The 11,104-nt window shown below is 43.1% G+C and overlaps 1 pseudogene; it reads left to right on the forward strand.

Annotated features, from left to right (window-relative positions):
• Window positions 1-1,274: 1,274 nt before the first annotated feature.
• On the forward strand, window positions 1,275-1,392 carry LOC124712898 (annotated as a pseudogene).
• Window positions 1,393-11,104: the final 9,712 nt, after the last annotated feature.

Genomic DNA, 11,104 nt, shown 5'->3' on the forward strand with positions numbered 1-11,104 from the left:
GTTTCCTGAATGATGGATGCGATATGCACTGAAGCAAAAAAGTCGCAACACCAAAAACTAATTAATGTAGAGTAATGTAATTCCGGGAATACATTTTTATAGGTAACATATTTAAGTCAATAACATTGTGAATTCACACCACTTAATGTAAGCGTGCGATAAGCCATTGCAAATGTGGCATGCTGGTACATCAAAAATCAACGTATTGGCCAAGATGTTGCATGGTTGGTTGGTTTTGGGGAACGAGACCAGACAGCGAGGTCATCGGTCTCACCAGATTAGGGAAGGACGGGAGAGGAAGTCGGCCGTGCCCTTTGAAAGGAACCATTCCGGCATTTGCCTGGAGCGATTTAGGGAAATCACGGAAAACCTAAATCAGGATGGCCGGACGCGGGATTGAACCGTCGCCCTCCCGAATGCGAGTCCAGTGTCTAACCACTGCGCCACCATGACAACCTGCACGCACTGTTTTGCACAGTGCCAGACGTCGTTTATGGGCTGGAGTTCCATGCCTGTTGTACGTTGTCGGTCAACAATGTCACGGTTAATGTGGTATTTGGATGATTCTGGAGTTGTCGTCCAATGAAGTCCCATACGTGTTCAATTGGAGACAGATCTGGTGTTCGAACAGGCCAAGGCAAAATGTCGATACTCCATACAGCTGGTTGGTTTGCAACAACGGTAAGTGGGTGAGCGTTTTCCTGTTGGAAAACGCCCCCTGGAATGCTATTAATGAGAGGCAGCACGACAGGTCGAACCCCCAGATTGACGTACAGTTTTGCAGGGTTCGTGGTACAGTAACGAGAGGGCTCCTGATGTCATACGAAATCACACCCCAGACAATAACTCTAGGGTTAGTTCCAGTGTGTCTAGCACTCTTGATTTACAGGATGCACTTCGCGCCTTGGAACGGTGTTTGCTCTTCAGAGTTCACTTTTCATGAGCACTTTCTGTTATGCTTTAAGCTTGACCGTTGGCAATATTCATTACGCGATCGCAAAAATTTGTGTCAAGATTGGAATTGAGCAGTGCTGTTTCTTTAACTTTGCGTTCATTGTCATCCTCTTGAAGGTTTCCCCACTTGAATGCACATTAAGATTAACAATCAGCTTCTTTTATAAGCGTGCATTTTCATTCATTAGATGAGTCCGTTCACTAATATGTGGTGTCGTGTGGTGGCTGACCGGTGAATTTTATGCATGACTATTAACTTTTGAAAGGTGGGCCTGACCCTGTTAAATTCAAATTTAAGCATACGTTATCCATTGTCCGTGAGCAACGGCCTTGCCGCAGTGGATACACCCGTTCCCGTCAGATCACCGAAGTTAAGCGCTGTCGGGCGTGGCTGGCACTTGGATGGGTGACCATCAGGGCCGCTCTGCGCTGTTGCCGTTTTTCGGGGTGCACTCAGACTCGTGATGCCAATTGAGGAGCTACTCGACCGAATAGTAGCGGCTCCGGTCACAGAATACCATCATAACGACCGGGAGAGCGGTGTACTGACAACACGCCCCTCCTATCCGCATCCTCCACTGAGGATGACACGGCGATCGGATGGTGCCGATGGGACACTTGTGGCCTGAAGACGGAGTGCATATCCATTGTCAGACATGTTTATTACCTTTTAAAAATGAATTCACCTAACTGCTTAGGGAGATTCACTCCATTTTCCGATCATAGGGAGTTTAATTTTGCGTCCCAGGGGTATGCACTACTGCAGCCACAGCCTCATCACCTCGCAGTAGCTGTAAGTCTTTCGAATTTCATATTGGTGTTTTGTCCCCCATATACTAGCTTGGTGTTGTCCTGTTGCCTGTAGCAGTAGTGAATAGCTGCTGGAGGTTGTTGATAAAAGAGGTAGCTTCTGTTTAATATCATTCACTTATTGTATTCAGTTTTTAAGACAGCTCAATTATAATACGCTACGGGCTGGTATTTTGAATAGTGTAGTTTCTAGTTCGATGTTTTTGGTTGGTGCCCGGAAGTTTATCATAGGGTCTTGGTCAGATTACTGTTGTACAAATTACAATGGCTGGTTGTAATTAAAGTACAGCTACTAAGGGAGGTGCAGTATGGGTTGTTATTATCATATGGTAGGGAAACTTGGAAGGTATGCTAAGGCGCTAATACGTAACCGATTTAAGCTGGAAAAATATATGTTCCAATTTTGTACACCAGGTGAAAATCTGGCGCTGTACACTGTTTGTACGACGGTACGACACCCACGCTACCAGTTGTCAAGCTATAACATGGATTAACAGTTTGGCTATCGAGAAGAAGGGAGACCGTGCGCTTTTAATGAAGCTGTTTTATGTGAACGACAGTAATTACAGCGCTGTATTGAGAGAGTATCGACGAGTGAAAGGTCTGAGGAGAGCCCCGATGTTCTTAAAAGGTTTAAAGACGATGATAATGGAATTATAAAACACGGGTGAGGATGGTGTGGGACCTGGAAGAGGAAAGTGTCTTGTCCCGTCCGAAGTTATTCACGAGGTTACTGTTGCTGTAGAAGATCATGCAGCACGTTACCAAGGAACTGGGTCTGCTGGTGCAGTGTCATTAGAACTTCCCGTCCTATGATCAACAGTACGGAAAGTTTTGCGGTCTATTTTGCACTGGCACCTGTGCAAGATCCAGACGGTGGAACAACTGAAACTACATGACCCGCAGCAACATCTGAATTTGCTCTTCGGTTTCTGGAAAGAATCGAAATTGATGACATATGGCAGGGCAATATTCTGTGGAGAGAAGAGGCATACTTTACACTACAGGATGCAGTGGATATTTGGGGCACTGTTAAACAGCGTCTTGTGTACAAAGAGCCATTGCACTCACCGTATGTGACACTGTGGTGTGATTTCACGACCACCTTTGTTCTCAGTCCGTTCTTCTTTGAAGAGAATAAAGCCGGAGGGCATGTCAGGTGCGGTGTGACGCCCGCACGTCATCAAGACCACGTTCAGCCACGAATTTCCATAGCATTTCTCTCTTCTCATTATCTAATGCTTGCTCAAAATCCACGAAAGCGAGATGGCATTCCTCATTGAACTATCGTCTCTTTTCTAAACCTTTTGCAATGTAAAATCATTATCAATAATTGACCATTCTTTTCTAAAACCTGATTGTTCTTCAGATATTAGCTTTTCCATGGTATTGTTAAGCCTTGCATACGGTATTTTGGCGTTTATTTTACAGACAGAATCCAACGGCTTAAACCTCGGTTGTTACAAGATTTATTTTGTAGCTCCTTTTAAAGCTAGACATTACTTTGGGTCTCACAGACATTTGGATCTTCTTATTTCTCCAGCGTTTATTATATACGTGGAGACAAATGTAATGTATTGCGAATACATAGAAAGAAGGATCCTTTAGTGTATGATTAAATGATAGCAGAACAAACACTGGTAGCACTTACTTCTGTAAAATATCTGGGAGTATGCGTACGGAACGATTTGAAGTGGAATGATCATATAAAATTAATTGTTGGTAAGGCGGGTGCCAGGTTGAGATTCATTGGGAGAGTCCTTAGAAAATGTAGTCCATCAACAAAGGAGGTGGTTTACAAAACACTATTTCGACCTATACTTGAGTATTGCTCATCAGTGTGGGATCCGTACCAGGTCGGGTTGACAGAGGAGATAGAGAAGATCCAAAGAAGAGCGGCGCGTTTCCTGACTGGGTTATTTGGTAAGCGAGATAGCTTTACGGAGATGTTTAGCAAACTCAAGTGGCGGACTCTGCAAGAGAGGCGCTCTGCATCGCGGTGTAGCTTATCCAGGTTTCGAGACTGTGCGTTTCTGGACGAGGTATCGAATTTATTGCTTCCCCCTACTTATACCTCCCGAGGAGATCACGAATGTAAAATTAGAGAGATTCGAGCGCACACGGAGGCTTTCCGGCAGTCGTTCTACGGGAGAACCATACGCGACTGGAACAGGAAAGGGAGGTAATGACAGTGGCACGTAAAGTGCCCCCCGCCACACACCGTTGGGTGGCTTGCGGAGTAGAAATGTAGATGTAGATGTAGATGAAGTATTAGATTTAGGAACAACACTTCATATTTCCACAGTTCGACATTAATACCATCTAAACAAGTGCCTTTCCTTTTTTTTGTAGCTTTTAAGCTTCCTTCAGTTTTCGCATTTCAGTATCGTCCATGCCTTTTGTGCCATTTTACTTCAAGTAAGTCTGAATTAAAATATCATGAGACCACATTTTTTTATAATGAGCCTGTGTACGTTTTCCGCAAATTATAAACTTTGTCAGGAACACTCAGATCTACTGCAGTTGTCAGTCTACAGTGTTAGTAATTTACAGTGCTCACAAATTAGAGAAAACAATGATAGCCGTAACAAGCTCGTGTTCACGTATCCGCACTAGGCTAACAGGGACAAAGTCTCATGAATAAACGAAGCGAACGAAAAAGCACGCACACGCTGATATTTCGCCACATCCATGCTCACATTTCGAGTGTCAAAGAAACAATGGATGTTTATTGAATCAACAAGCAAAAACACGTTGTCCAATTTCCAATGCGTATGATAACAGCTGGCAAAATGTCGGCTACCACAAATCGGTAGCCGCTCGTCGAAATTTTTGTTGTTACTGCCCTCCCCCCACCCGTTTCATGTACTTGTGTGTCATGGCCGCTTTTCTTTTTTCTTTGCGTCGTATTCTATGTAGCATTGAAGAGGCGTAAACACGATGTGAATTGCCATACAACACTCGTTCTGCCTACAGTCCATCAACTGCTTATTGGATGCACAATTCTCGTATTTGCAGTTATTACGCTCTCACGGACGGCTAGAATTGTCAGCAGCACGAAAAGTACGGGGCATAAGCAAAACAGGCACATGTCAGTGAATAAACCATCCCACCCAGTTTTTATAGCTCTCGTTATAGGTGCTCAATTTGTGGGGTGTCAAACATTAATAAGTGAACGCAGTTAATTGAAGTCGCTACTGCCGCAGCTGCGAAGGTGCAACGACCGTTTCCCGCTTCGGAACTAAGTTCACTGGATTTGTAAGTAGTTTGTTTAGGTTTTTATGTTGGTAACGCCACGTAGCGCTCTGTATGAAAATCAATGACTGTGCTGTGTGCAGTCTTTGGCTGGTTGGCATTGTTGCAATATTCGCTATTGTAGTGTTGGGCAGTTGGATGTGAACAGCGCGTAGCGTTGCGCAGTTGGAGGTGAGCCGCCAGCAGTGGTGGATGTGGGGAGAGAAATGGCAGAGTTTTGAGAGCGGACGATCTGGACGTGTGCCCGTCTGAAAAAGGAAATTTGTAAGACTGGATGTCATGAACTTATATATATATAATCACTTTTGAACAATGTTCTCTATCAAAATCTTTCATTTGCTAACTATGCCTATCAATAGTTAGTGTCTTCATTAGTTAGAATCTTTCATTTGGCTGACAGTATTGGCATTCGCTCAGTAGTTCGAACAACGAAGATTTTTGTGGGGTAAGTGATTCATGAAAGGTATAGATTATTGTTAGTCAGGGCCATTCTTTTGTAGGGATTATTGAAAGTCAGATTGCGTGGCGCTAAAAGAAAAAAAAATATTGTGTATCAGTTTAGTGTTGATAGAATAAGTAAAGAGAGAAATGTCTGAGTACGTTCAGTTCAGCTCAGCTGTTTGAAAATCAAATAACGTAGAGCTTTTCTAGCACTGTCATGTATAAATTTTTCTAAAGGGACGTCTCAGATTGCCTGTATGCAGGTGCGAACTAAAGCCAGAGGGCAATACGGAACAGATTATTTATCCACCCCATAGCACTGTGTTCCGCAGCTACGTCAGAAGCGTATTACGAATGGAAGCCTGCAGAGATACTTACGAATAACCCTATATTCCAATCTCCATTGTGACTTCAGTTTTTGGGCATCTATGACATATTCTATTTCTCTGGAAGTTGTTACCTGTTGTCTTAATCTATACAAATATGAAGGGCGTTCGATAAAAAATTGAACGTCTTTTTTCTGAAAGTTTTTTTTAGGATTTCAGTACACCATATTATTCCCCATCCTTCTGCCTACAAAACCCTATTTTTCAACATTATCTCAATTCAATCACCTGCTGTGGGGGGGGGGGGGGGGGTGTATTCCCGCATGGTACCACTCGACTTGTCGACGTTGGAGCCAACGTCTCGTTCCATCAATAACCTTCCCATCATCTCTGCTTCACAGTGTAAGTAGGCTGTTAGGCGGTTTAGAGTTTTATGCTGGTAACGCCACATAGCGCTCTATATGAAAATCACTGGTTGTGCTGTGTGCAGTCTGTGGCTGGTTGGCATTGTTGAAACATTCGCTATTGTAGTGTTGGGCAGTTGGATGTGAACAGCGCGAAGCGTTGCGCAGTTGGAGGTGAGCCGCAAGCAGTGGTGGATGTGGGGAGCGAGATGGCGGAGTTTTGAGAGCGGATGATCCGGACGTGTGTCCATCAGAGACAGTAAATTTGTAAGACTGGATGTCATGAACTGATATATAGATTATGACTTTTGAACATGATTAAGGTAAATACATTGTTTGTTCTTTACCAAAACCTTTCCTTTGCTAACTACGCCTATCAGTAGCTAGTGCCTTCAGTACTTAGAATCTTTCATTTAGCTGGCAGTAATGGCGCTCGCTTTATTGCAGTAGTTCGAATAACGAAGATTTTTGTGAGGTAAGTGATTCATGAAAGGTATAGGTTATTGTTAATCAGGGCCATTCTTTTGTAGGGATTATTGAAAGTCAGACTGCGTTGCGCTAAAAAAAATAAATAAATAATAAAATAAAAATAAAAAAAATAGTGTGTCAGTTTAGTGACGATCAGGATAAGTAAAGAGAGAAATGTCTGAGTACGTTAAGCTTTCCTCAGCTGTTGGAAATCAAATAACGTAGAGGTTTTCCATCACAGTCATTTATAAATTTTTCTAAGGGGACGTTTCAGATTGCCTATATCCAGGTGCGAAATAACGCCAGGCGGCAATGCAGAACGGATTATTTATCCACCCCATAGCACTGTGTTCCGCAGCTACGTCAGAAGCGTATTACGAATGGACACCTGCAGGGATATTCTACATCTCATTTTCTTTGCGCTTTGTACTTTTCGCGCAGACGTCTCCTACAACCCCAGAGGTACCGGTACTTACGAATAACCCTGTACTCCAATCTCCACTGTGACTTCAGTTTTTGGGCATCTATGATATTCTATTTCTTTGGAAGTTGTTACCTGTTGTCTTAATCTATCCTAATATGAAGGGCTTTCGATAAAAAATTGAACATCTTTTTTCCGAAAGCAGGTCTTTTTAGGATTTCAGTACACCATATTATTCCCCATCTTTCTGCCTTTTTTTTTTGTCATCAGTCTACTGACTGGTTTGATGCGGCCCGCCACGAATTCCTTTCCTGTGCTAACCTCTTCATCTCAGAGTAGCACTTGCAACCTACGTCCTCAATTATTTGCTTGACGTATTCCAATCTCTGTCTTCCTCTACAGTTTTTGCCCTCTATAGCTCCCTCTAGTACCATGGAAGTCATTCCCTCATGTCTTAGCAGATGTCCTATCATCCTGTCCCTTCCCCTTATCAGTGTTTTCCACATATTCCTTTCCTCTCCGATTCTGCGTAGAACCTCCTCATTCCTTATCAGTCCACCTAATTTTCAACATTCGTCTAGGGCACCACATCTCAAATGCTTCGATTCTCTTCTGTTCCGGTTTTCCCACAGTCCATGTTTCACTACCATACAATGCTGTACTCCAGACGTACATCCTCAGAAATTTCTTCCTCAAATTAAGGTCGGTATTTGATATTAGTAGACTTCTCTTGGCCAGAAATGCCTTTTTTGCCATAGCGAGTCTGCTCTTGATGTCCTCCTTGCTCCGTCCGTCATTGGTTATTTTACTGCCTAGGTAGCAGAATTCCTTAACTTCATTGACTTCGTGACCCTCAATCCTGATGTTAAGTTTCTGGCTCTTCTCATTTCTACTACTTCTCATTACCTTCGTCTTACTCCGATTTACTCTCAAACCATACTGTGTACTCATTAGACTGTTCATTACGTTCAGCAGATCATTTAATTCTTCTTCACTTTCACTCAGGATAGCAATGTCATCAGCGAATCGTATCATTGATATCCTTTCACCTTGTATTTTAATTCCACTCCTGAACATTTCTTTTATTTCCATCATTGCTTCCTCGATGTACAGATTGAAGAGTAGGGGCGAAATTCTACAGCCTTGTCTTACACCCTTCTTAATACGAGCACTTCGTTCTTGATCGTCCACTCTTATTATTCCCTCTTGGTTGTTGTACATATTGTATATGACCCGTCTCTCCCTTTAGCTTACCCCTACGTTTTTCAGACTCTCGAACAGCTTGCACCATTTTATATTGTCGAACGCTTTTTCCAGGTCGACAAATCCTATGAAAGTGCCTTGATTTTTCTTTAGCCTTGCTTCCATTATTAGCCGTAACATCAGAATTGCATCTCGTCCCTTTACTTTTCCTAAAGTCAAACTGATCGTCACCTAGCGCATTCTCAATTTTCTTTTCCATTCTTCTGTATATTATTCTTGTTAGCAGCTTCGATGCATGAGCTGTTAAGCTGATTGTGCGATAATTCTCGCACTTGTCAGCTATTGCCGTCTTCGGAATTGTGTGGATGATGCTTTTCCGAAAGTCAGATGGTATATCGCCAGACTCATATATTCTACACACCAACGTGAATAGTCGTTTTGTTGCCACTTCCCCCAATGATTTTAGAAATTCTGATGGAATGTTATCTATCCCTTCTGCCTTATTTGACCGTAAGTCCTCCAAAGCTCTTTTAAATTCCGATTCTAATACTGGATCCCCTATCTCTTCTAAATCGACTCCTGTTTCTTCTTCTATCACACCAGACAAATATTCACCCTCATAGAGGCTTTCAATGTATTCTTTCCACCTATCTGCTCTCTCCTCTGCATTTAACAGTCGAATTCCCGTTGCACTCTTAATGTTACCACCGTTGCTTTTAATGTCACCAAAGGTTGTTTTGACTTTCCTGTATGCTGAGTCTGTCCTTTCGACAATCATATCTGTTTAGATGTCTTCACATTTTTCCTGCAGCCATTTCGTCTTAGCTTCCTTGCACATCCTATTTATTTCATTCTTCAGCGACTTGTATTTCTGTATTCCTGATTTTCCCGGAACATGTTTGTACTTCCTCCTTTCATCAATCAACTGAAGTATTTCTTCTGTTATCCATGGTTTCTTCGCAGCTACCTTCTTTGTACCTATGTTTTCCTTCCCAACTTCTGTGATGGCCCTTTTTAGAGATGTCCATTCCTCTTCAACTGTACTGCCTACTGCGCTATTCCTTATTGCTATATCTATAGCGTTAGAGAACTTCAAACGTATCTCGTCATTCCTTAGTACTTCCGTATCCTACTTCTTTGCGTATTGATTCTTCCTGACTAATGTCTTGAACTTCAGCCTACTCTTCATCACTACTGTATTGTGATCTGAGTCTATATCTGCTCCTGGGTACGCCTTACAATCCAGTATCTGATTTCGGAATCTCTGTCTGACCATGATGTAATCTAATTGAAATCTTCCCGTATCTCCCGGCCTTTTCCAAGTATACCTCCTCCTCTTGTGATTCTTGAACAGGGTATTCGCTATTACTAGCTGAATCTTGTTACAGAACTCAATTAGTCTTTCTCCTCTTTCATTCCTTGTCCCAAGCCCATATTCTCCTGTAACCTTTTCTTCTACTCCTTCCCCTACAACTGCATTCCAGTCGCCCATGACTATTAGATTTTCGTCCCCCTTTACATATTGCATTACCCTTTCAATATCCTCATACACTTTCTCTATCTGTTCATCTTCAGCTTGCGACGTCGGCATGTATACCTGAACTATCGTCGTCGGTGTTGGTCTGCTGTCGATTCTGATTAGAACAACCTGGTCACTGAATTGTTCACAGTAAGACACCCTCTGCCCTACCTTCCTATTCATAACGAATCCTACACCTGTTATACCATTTTCTGCTGCTGTTGATATTACCCGACACTCATCTGACCAGAAATCCTTGTCTTCCTTCCACTTCACTTCACTGACCCCTACTATATCTAGATTGAGGCTGTGCATTTCCCTTTTCAGATTTTCTAGTTTCCCTACCACGTTCAAGCTTCTGACATTCCACGCCCCGACTCGTAGAACGTTATCCTTTCGTTGATTATTCAATCTTTTTCTCATGGTAACCTCCCCCTTGGCAGTCCCCTCCCGGAGATCCGAATGGGGGACTATTCCGGAATCTTTTGCCAATGGAGAGATCATCATGACACTTCTTCAAATACAGGCCACATGTCCTGTGGATACACGTTACGTGTCTTTAATGCAGTGGTTTTCATTGCCTTCTGCATCCTTATGTCGTTGATTATTGCTGATTCTTCCGCCTTTAGGGGCAATTTCCCACCCCTAGGACAAGAGAGTGCCCTGAACCTCTATCCGCTCCTCCGCCCTCTTTGAGAAGGCCGTTGGCGGAATGAGGCTGACTTCTTTTTCCGGAAGTCTTCGGCCGCCAATGCTGATTATTTATCAAAATTTAGGCAGTGTCGGGGATCGAAGCCGGGACCGAAGACGTTTTGATTATGAATCAAAGACGCTACCCTAGACCACGGGTACTACAAAACCATATTTTTCAACATTATCTCAGTTCAACCACCTGCTGGGGGGGGGGGGCTGTATTCCCGCATGGTACCACTCAACTTGTCGACGTTGGATCCAACGTCTTCTTCCATCAATAACCTTCCCATCGTCTCTGCTTCACACGGAGCTCACCTTTCATTAGGCCAAACGGATGGAAGACGAAAGTGCGATCCGGGTTGTAGGGTGGATAAAGTAGAACAGTCCAATGAAGTTTTGTGAGCTTCTCTTGTGTTCGCAGGCTTGTACGAGACCTTTCGTTGTCATGGAGGTCAATTTCGTTTGCATTTTTGTGGCGACGAGCACGCTGAAGTCGTTTCTTCAATTTCCTGAGAGTAGCACGATGCGCTTCAGAGTTGATCGTCGCACCATGAGGGAGGACATCAGAGTAACTCCTTCAGAGTACAAAAAGACCGTTGCCATGATTTCA

The sequence above is a fragment of the Schistocerca piceifrons genome, chromosome 8 (genome assembly GCF_021461385.2).
Source record: "Schistocerca piceifrons isolate TAMUIC-IGC-003096 chromosome 8, iqSchPice1.1, whole genome shotgun sequence".
Classification (NCBI taxonomy): domain Eukaryota; kingdom Metazoa; phylum Arthropoda; class Insecta; order Orthoptera; family Acrididae; genus Schistocerca; species Schistocerca piceifrons.